Source organism: Mus caroli, unplaced genomic scaffold (genome assembly GCF_978045245.1).
Source record: "Mus caroli unplaced genomic scaffold, Mus_caroli_1 scaffold_8, whole genome shotgun sequence".
In the NCBI taxonomy this organism is placed as follows: domain Eukaryota; kingdom Metazoa; phylum Chordata; class Mammalia; order Rodentia; family Muridae; genus Mus; species Mus caroli.
The window spans coordinates 110434197-110445038 of NW_028227263.1; positions in this window are offsets into that span (position 1 = coordinate 110434197).

The following is a 10842-nucleotide window of genomic DNA, read 5'->3' on the forward strand; positions in this document are numbered from 1 at the left end:
TAATCAGAGGATTAGCTCAAGTTTGCTCAGGGTCTATCATGTCAAAATGTGTTCTGGCCTCTGGACCTCTTTTGTCTAAGATCACGTGTTAAATGTGTTCTTCTGGGTATGCTCAGGCCATACAAAGCATGTGTACAAAACTCCTACACTGGACACACATAGGCCATACAAAGCATGTGTACAGAGTACCTTTTCTGGGTACACACAGGCCATCTACAGCATATGTACACAATGCCTTTCTTCAGTGTCAATGAGCTAGATAAGCTACTATGTGCTTCCATTTACAATAGCTGCAGTAGATGTCTTCATGGGATCCTCGGAACCTAAGCCAGGACCTTGCACACCTGTATCAGAGCCCATCACTGAGCCCTTTGTCCTTAATTTTGAGAGAGATGTTCATCAAGGCTCTGAGGATAGCCTTGAACTCACCTGTGCCCCAGGAAGACCTTGAGCTTAGGATCCTCCTGTCTTAGCATCTCTAGTAACAAGGACTACAGTGTGTGCTACAGTAGTGACTGTTAAAGTGTACCTTGACTAGCAACCCCAGGATATAATACAGATCAAGGTGGGAGAAGACTGGGTATAATGAGAGTCCCAGGCAAACCTGCCAAGGGTTAAGCTCAGAAAATGGTGGTATCACTAGGGATAGAGAGCGAAAGGGAAGAAAAAAAGTCGACTTCTCCACACAAATAGCTCTCATGATAGAAAAATATGGATATAGCCATAGAACTAAATGAGATTGTAGATCTATGGCAAATTTACTAAGAGAGTATAATAACGCAGGTTGTTTCAGGTCAGGCTTGAACCAGGGTGCATGAACATAGCCTACACATTTTATCATGTTTTTTATTTCATTTGTTTTTTTTAAAATTAAAACTTACATCATTTCTCCTTCCTTTCCCCTCTCCCTTGTATCCTCTTATTCATAACCTAGTTTTCTTTAATTCTTATCAATATATATACATATATATATATGTATATATATGTGTGTGTGTGTGTGTGTGTGTGCATAAATATATCAATACAACCTGCTCAATCTTTTTAGTGTTGCTTGTACATATATGATTTCCAAGCTAACCGCTTGGTATCAGGTAACCAGTTAGAGGGTTCATTACTGGGTAAGAAGCATAGTCTTTGCATTTAACAGAGAAATGATTGGCACAGAAATGGGGTTCACACCTTTTCATACATACATGCATCCTCTGGGGGTGACATTTTCTCTATGTCCCTGTAAGGAGACAGTGGCCTCTAGAGACCCAGGTTTACTTCTATGTTTTCTTGTTTGCTTGTTTTATTTTACTTGAGAAAGGGTCTCATGATGTAGCCAAGGCTAGCCTCCAACTCAGGATTCTTCTGCTTGCATCCTTCAGTGGGATTATGGATATGGAGTACTCACACCAGCTATAGGCTCCCCTACCATCTCTACAACGCTGCAGTTAGCCTCCTAAGGGCAGAGTGCTCAGAGGATGTCCCAGTACGGTCATGAAGGCCTAAAGTATTCAGTGTGCCAGGGAATCCCCAGCAAGCTGCCTATACTAAGAATAAAGAACAATGGAACACTGGGCTAGATTTCTTAAATAAGCCAGCCAGGGAGCCAGATACATACAAAGACCTAAGCAGAATGGAAGACAAGTTGCCAACTTTGGAAGAGCCATGGAATACCTAGTCTTTCCCCACCAGGTAAGGGGACCAGCCAGCTGTCTGGGTGTTGATTGATAGCACAGAAACTCCTCATAATCTGCTCCCGGCATCCCTAGGAAGATGCTCATGTATGATCAGAGAACAAGACCTGGCTTGGAACACCACATTTATCAGAATGAACACTGGTAGAGACTGTGGCTGTGTTATTAAAACTGTTTCAGTGTAGTCAACAGTCCACTGGGGACAACCCCACTCCTGGTAGAAGATTTACCCTGCCAAGTACCAGAGTGGAAAAGGTAGACTTCCCCAGGCCCAGGCTGGGTTTCATCACAGCTTAACAAATCACTACCTCCTTATAGGGTAAACAATAAATACCACATGATTTATCATATCGCCCAATAAATCAGGTGATAAATTATTAGGCAGAGTGATAAAAATCAAGTGTTTCAGAAATAAGTTAATCTATGATGCCAATGTGTACACTTAGCAGTTGTTTAAAAACCCAATTTACTAATCATTTCTGCATAAAGAAAGATTAATGTTTATACAGATTAAACATGTATTTATTCCTATAAACTTCAGACAGCTATGTGCCCCACGGGCCTTCTTTTACCATCAAAGTCCTCCCATTCCCACCCCCACCCCCCACATACACCCAAAACTAACCTGCTCTCCATTCCCTAGACCACCCTTCTTGTGGTTTAGGCTAGACAGAAAAGACCGCTCAAGAAAGAAAAGCAAGAGAAAGAAATGGTTAATGAGGAGTGTGCCACTGGAGGGGACTGGCAGAGTGCTGTTCTCACTGTAAATTCTGCGATCCACTAATTAACACTTTCATTAGGGCTTGGAGACAGGTTCCGAAGCCGCCTGCTTCTCCAGTCTGCCTTCGACCCTGCGCTCTTTCTCACTTGTGACAACTATGTTTAAAGCTTCTCTGCCCATCGAACTGGCTGGCACATCGAATTACCCTCAAGAGTCCACGGGCATCACGTCACATTTGTGTGCCCAATATCATACGTGACGAGCTGTACCATGGCCAGGGCCGTTAATGTGCAGCCCACAGACGGCCGGGCCCTGGAATGCATAGGCAGATATTAAGCTAAATCTTTTCGGAGTCAAGCTTGTTTTGCGTCAGTTACACAAACATATTGGTTCCCTTCAGAGAACAAATGCTTTGTGAGGATGGAACGACCTCAGGACCGTAAGCTTAGAAGTCACTCCACATTTCAATTCAGGTCGTCTTTCTGAAAGCCTCTTTCTTCTAGGGATGAGGGGAGATTGCCTGCCTTCTGGCTGACTAGTTGTGAGCTAAATACAACATAAACTCTGGGGATTATGCAGCAATGTAAAAAGGGAGACTGGGAGAGCCCAGGCTAATGTAAGTAGGAAGATGAGCAGAATACTTGAGATGTCCTTTTGCTGTCTTGCTTGAAAATGCCACTACCCTTGGCAGGACCCCCTAACTATGGTTTCTGACAGCAGAGCATATCAATTCCCAATTCTGATCCTGTTGCACACCGTCTTTCTGTTGCTGTGACAAATTGCTGGAGAAAATCTACTCAAAGAAAGAAAGGTTTGGTCTTTAGCCTGCTGGCTGTGCTGTTCCTGAGTAAGGTGGAGGTCCACGGAGCATGGACTTGATAGAGATGCGTACTTCCTGGGAGCCAGGAAGGGAAGGGGACAGAACAAGGTGAAAGAAAACAGAAAGGGGGAAGAGGAAAGAGATAGAATATCCTCTTCAAGGGCACACACCCAAAGACCTACTTCCTCCAGAGATGCATCACCTTCCAGTACTCCAGTGCTCTGCAAATCCATCATCAGATGAGTCTTGATGATGGCAAAGTCCTCATGACCCAGTCTCTTCCAAAGGTCCTACTTATACATTGGAGACCAAGCTTTCAACACGTGAGCTTTCTTCAGGGAGGCACACTGAAGAATCAAGTCATGGCATCAGCAGAAACAGACAGAAGGCATCTTACGTGTGTCCAAAACTCCTCTTCTCTTTTTTCAACAGTAAACCTATGCTAACTTTCTTTCAAAAAGGCCAGTTGCCACACTTGGTAAAATGGCCGTGAGCCTGGATAAAGGATGGGAGATCCCATCGGCGGGAGTCACCTGTGCTACCTTGACCATTCCTCTGAAATGCTCTGAAAATCGAACAGGAAAGAAGACAACCTTAGCTTTAAAGAACCTCCTGGAACCTTGGTCTCTGAGGTAGGGATTCATGACATGAGCCTTTATACTTGGTTTTCAGCCAGAAGCAGAAGAGCAAGGTTCATGTGCTTTGTATAGCACCTTGCCACAGACAAGGCTAGCTACATTCATGTCAACACTTAATCACCCAATGGCAATATTCCCTGACAGTCAAGCGCTTGGCTGCTGGGTTCAGACTGTCTGCACTGCAAGCCAGGTCTGCCATCTAGGTCTAGTTCAGCCAGGATAAAGGATCAGGATCCAGTAACAGGACAGTTAGCTTCTCTGTGCCCCAGCTCACCACTCTGATGCAGGGGATTCATAATGGCATTTTAGCCCAGAGCATTATTTGGGAAATTAATTGTGCTAGCTTGGATGACACCCCTGGAAGAGTACCTGACACCAGGTTAAACATGTGTTATCATGTTTCCTGGACTATGGTACCTCCCAGTCTACAAAGGCCATCAGTCATCACTGGCCCATTCAGTAACTGCAATGATGTAAGGGGAAATCTCTTGTATCCTCTCTGCTCTCTCACTCCACAGAAAACTCAGGGATGGCAGAAGGATGCTAGCTTGTTTAAAGGATGAAGAACATACTTTGTAACTAAGTTAGGAGGGGTTTTTTGCCCTCTGTATTAAATGTAGGAGTTCTGAAGAATAATGGAAGAAAAAGTCAGAATCTGGTTATCATTGTTTTCGTCGTTTTTTGCTGTTTTGAGAAAGTAACTCATGCAGCCCAATCTGACCTCAGACTTACTGTGTAGCTAAGAATGACCCTCAATCCTTCTGCCTCCACTTTCCAAGTGTTGGGATTTACAGGCAGGCCATAGCAGCTGGCATATAATTTGACTCTTCAGCATTTCCCAAAGTCTTTCTGTTAAAGGGTCAGTGCCCATGTGGCACTATTAGGTGAGACCACAGGAGGTGGATCTCTCCTTTTCTTTACTTTGGTTTCCTGGTTGTCTCAGAATGGAGCAGTTTAGAACCCATGGAAGAGAGGTCTCAAAGCAACGGGGTCATCTAAGCAGGACAATGGGATTATATTATCAGGACAATGAGAACATATGACTATGCAATGATATCAACTAATTAAAACAAAGCAATCATCTGATCAGGAAATTGGCATTATATGACCAGGCAATGGGATCACATGATCAGGACAATGGCATCCTATGACTAGGCAATAGCATCATCAGATCAGAACAATGACATCCTATGATCAGGACAATGGGATCCTCTGACTACAATCTAAAACCTCTAAAACCAAGAGCCAAAATAAATCCTTCTCCTTAGAATTTGTCTCAGATACTTGTCATAGTCACAGAAATCAGAGTAGTAATTCACGGGCCTGTCCCACAGTTGGCAAGTTTTCCGTTACTCATGGTTCAGGAGGTCACAGGCCACCTCTCAGTGGCTCTTTAGCTTCTGAGCTGGAGGAAGGCAGCCTCATAGTGAAGAGAGACAGTGGAGGAATGGAGACGTTCACCACATAGTGACCAGGAAGCAGGAAGAGCAAGAGGAGGAGAAACCCTCATAAGTGACCTACTTCCCCCCCCCACTAGACCCCAGTGATGAAGTCAGAGCTACTGCAGGGGAATCACTCTCAATGGCAGGATGTACCAGCTGAGGATGAAGTCTCCATCAGATAAGCCTTGGGGGGGGGACATGTATATACAAGTTTTAACAGGGCTCTTCTCCATCTCAACAGACTTAAGACAGCCCCCCCACCCCCCCACCCCCCACACACATACTCAGGCTCTGCTCAACCCAAACTGGAATTAGAAAATTCATGACCCACGGATTTCTTTTCTTTTGCCATGAATTTTCCTAAGGACTCTAATCCACACTGACGTCCTCCATGCCTGAATTATTTAGGGCATGACTAATAATAATAATTTATAAACAGCTCTCTTCAAGTGTCTGTCACAGTGGTTTTAGGCAGACAGTATGGCATCCATTTTACGAAGAAGGAAACTGAAGGACAGGGCATTTGGATTGCGTATCCAAACTTCAGAGTGAATAAGCCTTCTAATAATGCGGGTTGGGCTAAACTCAGAATGTTTGCCTTCAGTGGTTTCATAACTACTGTTGGAACCAACATTAAAACATTAGTAACTTCTTTTTAAAAATATCTATTTTAGTTTACATTATGTGCATGAGCCTTTTGCCTGCCTGTATGCATGCATTTATGTATGCAAGTATGTATGCATGTATGCATGCAAGTATGTACGTATACATGTATACATGTGTATATATGTATGCATGTATGTATGCAAGTATATATGCATGCATGTGTGCATGCATGTATGTATGTACACCATATGAGTGTGGTGCCCATGAGATCAGAAGAGCATATGAGATACTCTGGACTTGGAAGTACAGACAGGTGTGAAATGCCGTGTGGGTGTCTGGAACCAATCTGGGTTCTCTGCAAGAAGAGGAAGGGCCCTTGACCGTTGAGCCACCTCTCCATCTCCCATGAATTATTTCTAGTTAATTCCTGCAAGTAGGAGTCAGGTGGAGGAAATATCATGCCTCCTCATCTGTGGCCACCATGGAGATGTGTTTAATGGAGCCTGCTTGTTATCCTCATCAGAATTAGTAGTCTTCAGTCGGTGAAGGAAGAATATAGACAAGAAAAAAAAAAATCTCTAGGTAGGAAACAAGAAGCCAGGAGATCCCTCGCCTCCTTCTCGCTCACGACCATGCCCAGGTGGAAATCACAAGGACACAGAGGTGTGACTAGAAGTGAAGAGATGGGTGTGTGCTCATTTTCCAACTAAATGACTCTCAGTGTCACAGTAATGTTTGATGTTCTGTTGTTACCCGGGGTCTTTCAGAGGTCTGGAAGAAACACCGGGAACCTGTCCAGTCCAACGGGACACGAAATGTCTTCCCTTTATCTAGGCACAATGCACACCTGAGACTAAGAAATAAACAAAAAGGAATCATGAATTCAAGGCCAGCCTGAGCTACAATGAAGAGATGCTGCCTCAAAGAATCAAAGCCAAAATCATAAAAGAGCTTCTCTCTTGCAGGTATTACAGTACACAAGTTATATTCCCTATACTCATGAACTGCCCTTTACAGCCCATGAAGTAGATTCTCGTATATCTTGTTGTAACATTAGTATATCCCAAGTCTAGACACACCCCTTGATAAACTACTGAGGTTCGCAGGCTAAGTACTCACGGTTCAAACTTGATTTTCAGAGATCTCAGTCCATACTGGCCACTTCAACCTGAGGAATACAGAGGGATGGATGTAGCGTATAGGTCTGATCTACTATGACCTCCCCAGTGACTGGCTGCATCTAGAGAGTCAGAACTTAGCCACAAGCTGCCCAGAGCTGTCAGTCCACATCCAGTGTTGCCATCCTGCTTTGGAGCCCCTGTGTAACTAGAATCCCTGGAAGATGGAGACAATTCTTTGTACCTTCTCTGTGTCCCCCAAACATGACTAAAGGTATTCTGGAGATGCAGTACCCCTCAAAGTTCACTTCCTTCCTTGAACTTGGGACATGGTTCGGTCACAGGGATCAGAGTTCGTCCATGCTTCGGTCCATGGGCTTTGGATAGATTCCGGTGGTCATGGGAATCCCTTTGCGGTCATTTGTGCTTCCTTGGAAAACCTCACATTCCCAAGACAGTTATTGCCACCCCCGACCTCTCCATTGGAAGCATCAACCATCAACCTTTTAGACTGATGCCAGGATTTAGCCACATAAAATACCTTTGCTTAGCAACCTCTCATCGTGTGATATGGGTGAAACCAAGCTGTGTGGCTGGAATTGCAAAGAACAATGGGGCAGGGTTAAGAATCTGACCCAAACATGCAGCCTGTCCCAACACAAGCCCAGAAGCAAGCTAAGAGTCTCTACTCCCACTTCCTGACCTAACCACTAGACTGAGCTCCTACCGCTTTACGAAAATGATTTGTTTTTAATTAAAATAGGAGCATAAATTATTTTTATCCTTATATTATTGGGTGGTAAGTGAATTCACAGTAACTCGTTGGATTTTTTTTAAATCTATTTTAAATATAAACACACTGCCATATTTTCTGTGGGTTTGAAAGCTTATGTTAAGTTTGCAAATAAGTCAACTTCACAAAGATAACATCTTTCCTTAAAAAACGTGTTGCAATCTAACGGCATGCAACTGAAAATTAACATCTTATTAAGAAAATGCATGAATCCTCCCTGGGTTGCAAAGGTCCAGAGGAGGTTGGGATCCTCGCCTTCCGCTGGGACCAGAATCACTCACTAGGCAAGCTCCACCCTGACACCGTCTCCTTCATTCCAGTTATTCTCTGCAGCCCAAACATGCCTCCCATGCCACAGAAAACTGCTGTTTTATTCTGGGTTGTGCTTAACTCTCTTTTTGAGTCCACCTCCTTACACATCTGACAGATGCAGCATTCACAAGGGGGCCTGAATCAGTCTGGTCCACCCTGAAAAGGTGCTGTCTACGGCAGCTGCGTATGACCCCCCTGTGATTCTCAGCCCTGTTGTCTGTCTCTGTCTGTGCTTGGGAGGATCCAGGTAAACCTCTGTGAGGATTTTAATAACCAGACCTCAGGTGGCCATAACAACAGCCTCTCAGTGACGGGGACATAGCACGGGGCTCCTAACCCATTACAAGGAAAATAAAAGCCCAAGGCCACAAAGGGCTGAGAATCATTTGGAGACATAATGAGAGTTATCTGTGCACAGGTCCCCAGGCAAATCTTTCTATTCTTGTTCCCTCTCTGTCCTCTTCTCTAAAGAGTAGCTTAGGAGCCCAGCAGACTAACCCAGAGCCCCAGCTCTTTCTCCTGTCCCTGTGTGACAAATGCTTGCAGCCCCACACTGACTTACACCAGGGCACGGGGTGAAGAGGGCGGGGTCTCCAGGTATGCCACACACAAGCCTGTTTTTACTCTGCCCCCAGGGCCACGGGTCTTCAGACACCTCACCAAAATAAAAAAGACTCTCATAAATTCAAAAAGGGGAAAGCTGTCAAAACCTGCATGAGTTGTTTAAATACCATGAATAAGAACAAGCAACAATAGGGACATCAATGAAGATGTGTCTCCTTCAGACTTGGCCACGTGCCACCCGATGCAAGTTCCCCCACCAAGCACTGCTGCTGAGGAGGGAGCGGAGCTCACCCACCTCTTCTCCACAGCCCCTCCCCAGGAAAGAATTTCTGACAAGCCACTCAGCTAGCATTCCCCACCCCATCTCCTTTCATTTGCATCCTCATTAGAATAATACAATTTCACAAAGTAGGTGGGGGTGTGAGCCGGCACCATTTGGAAGAGGAAATGTTGAACTTCAGACTCCAGGGCAGGAACAGTCCCATGGGGAGCCAGCTCAGGTCTGGCACACACCGCACCTTCCACACTCAACCGGAGCTTGGAGGGACATAACTAGGACCATATGAGGAGCTTCAGCGTTGACCCAAACCAGAAGAGGGCCTATTTGCTTTTGTTTTCCAAAGGGACCTTGGCATCAGAAGAAGGGTTAAAAGAACATGTTTTCACAGAGGATGGGAAAATGTTGTCTTTTGCTTGGTTTTCTTAAAGATGCTGGCGCCTGGCTGAGAACTACCACATGCCAACTTTTGGAAGTCAGTCCAGAGTGGAGTCGGACTCTATAGCCAGTGTTTTCAGGGTGCCTGCTGTTGGTTTCTGTTACGTTTTATCTGCCGTTTGTTTTTTAGAGTGTGCATCTATTGAATAATACCTTGTAAATATTTCTGGTCACTTGAAAGCACAGGATAAATAAGGCAAACTGAGTTTCCCTTCCATCTCAAGCTGGTTTAGATTTGTCTGCTCCGGGTGGGTGGGTAGGATTTCTTTTATTTCTTAAAAGCCTGGAAAACCCTATGAAGGCACCCCACCCCACCCCCACCCCACCCCCAAAAATCCCTCAGCATATTTTCTTGTAATTGCTTAACTGGTCTCTACATCAAGGGAGGTGGCTGCTATTCACTGTAAAGACATAGAATAAACACTTCAGAACAAATTCAGGAAGGACAGACTTGGAGTTAAGGAAGCAGAGACGTGGGGCAATATGACGACTTCTGCGTGATTTTGAAATGAGTTAAGCTCCACAGAAGTTCCTTCTGGCATTTTCTAGCCCATCTTGGTGAACTAGATCTTCAGAAATTAACAAGCCTAAAGGAGAGGGGGAATATGGATAAAGAAAATGGTCCCCGGTAGCATTTCTGGTTTGGGTGGGCTTGCCAGGGGCAGAAAGGGGCTGTGCTTGGGATGGCGCAGGAAAAGGAAAAGAATGTGGTCTTCTGACAGGATTGCACTCTCACCCCAGGTCCCCTGTCCCGCACATGCTAAGGGCTTCCCCACACAGTGTGGCTCTGGTGTTTTGCTATCCTCTGAACACAGCATATTTTTGTACACAGGATAACATTTCAATTTTTCATAGAAATGGCAAATCTGCAGAAGTGGCGGCTGGCAGGAGGGAGGCTAAGCCTCTTTAGAAACTATCCTTTATGCACCCAAAGAGCTCGAGCGCAGCCCCCTTCTGCATGGGCATCTGTCACTCACACAGAAGCAGCCCTCTTGGAACTAACACAAATAGCTCCATACTCCCTGCCTTGCTCAGGGCGGAGGCAGCAGGCAGTCCACATAGGTGCAATGCAGACATAGCTCCTCCGGGGAGCTTGGTCATTCTTCGAGTGGCTTTGTGGCAAGCATTGAACCACTCTCTGAAGTGTCAGACTCTTTCTTTTTTTCCCATTAAAAGGAATAAAGGAATAAGAGAAAATGTGTACATATGTTCCCTGACTGGAACCTCACTCTAGCGTATGCAGACCGCAACAAAATTTGGGAGAAATTAATACAGGGCAAAAGGAATCATTTAGCATATAGATAAGTCAATTTATCATGGGCTTCCTAGTAGAAGAAACACGGCCGTTCCCAGCCACGACCCTGACAAATGTCCCTGCGGCTTGTGCTGTAAGTGTAGCCATCGGGTGGGCTCTGAGCTCCTGTCGTAGGC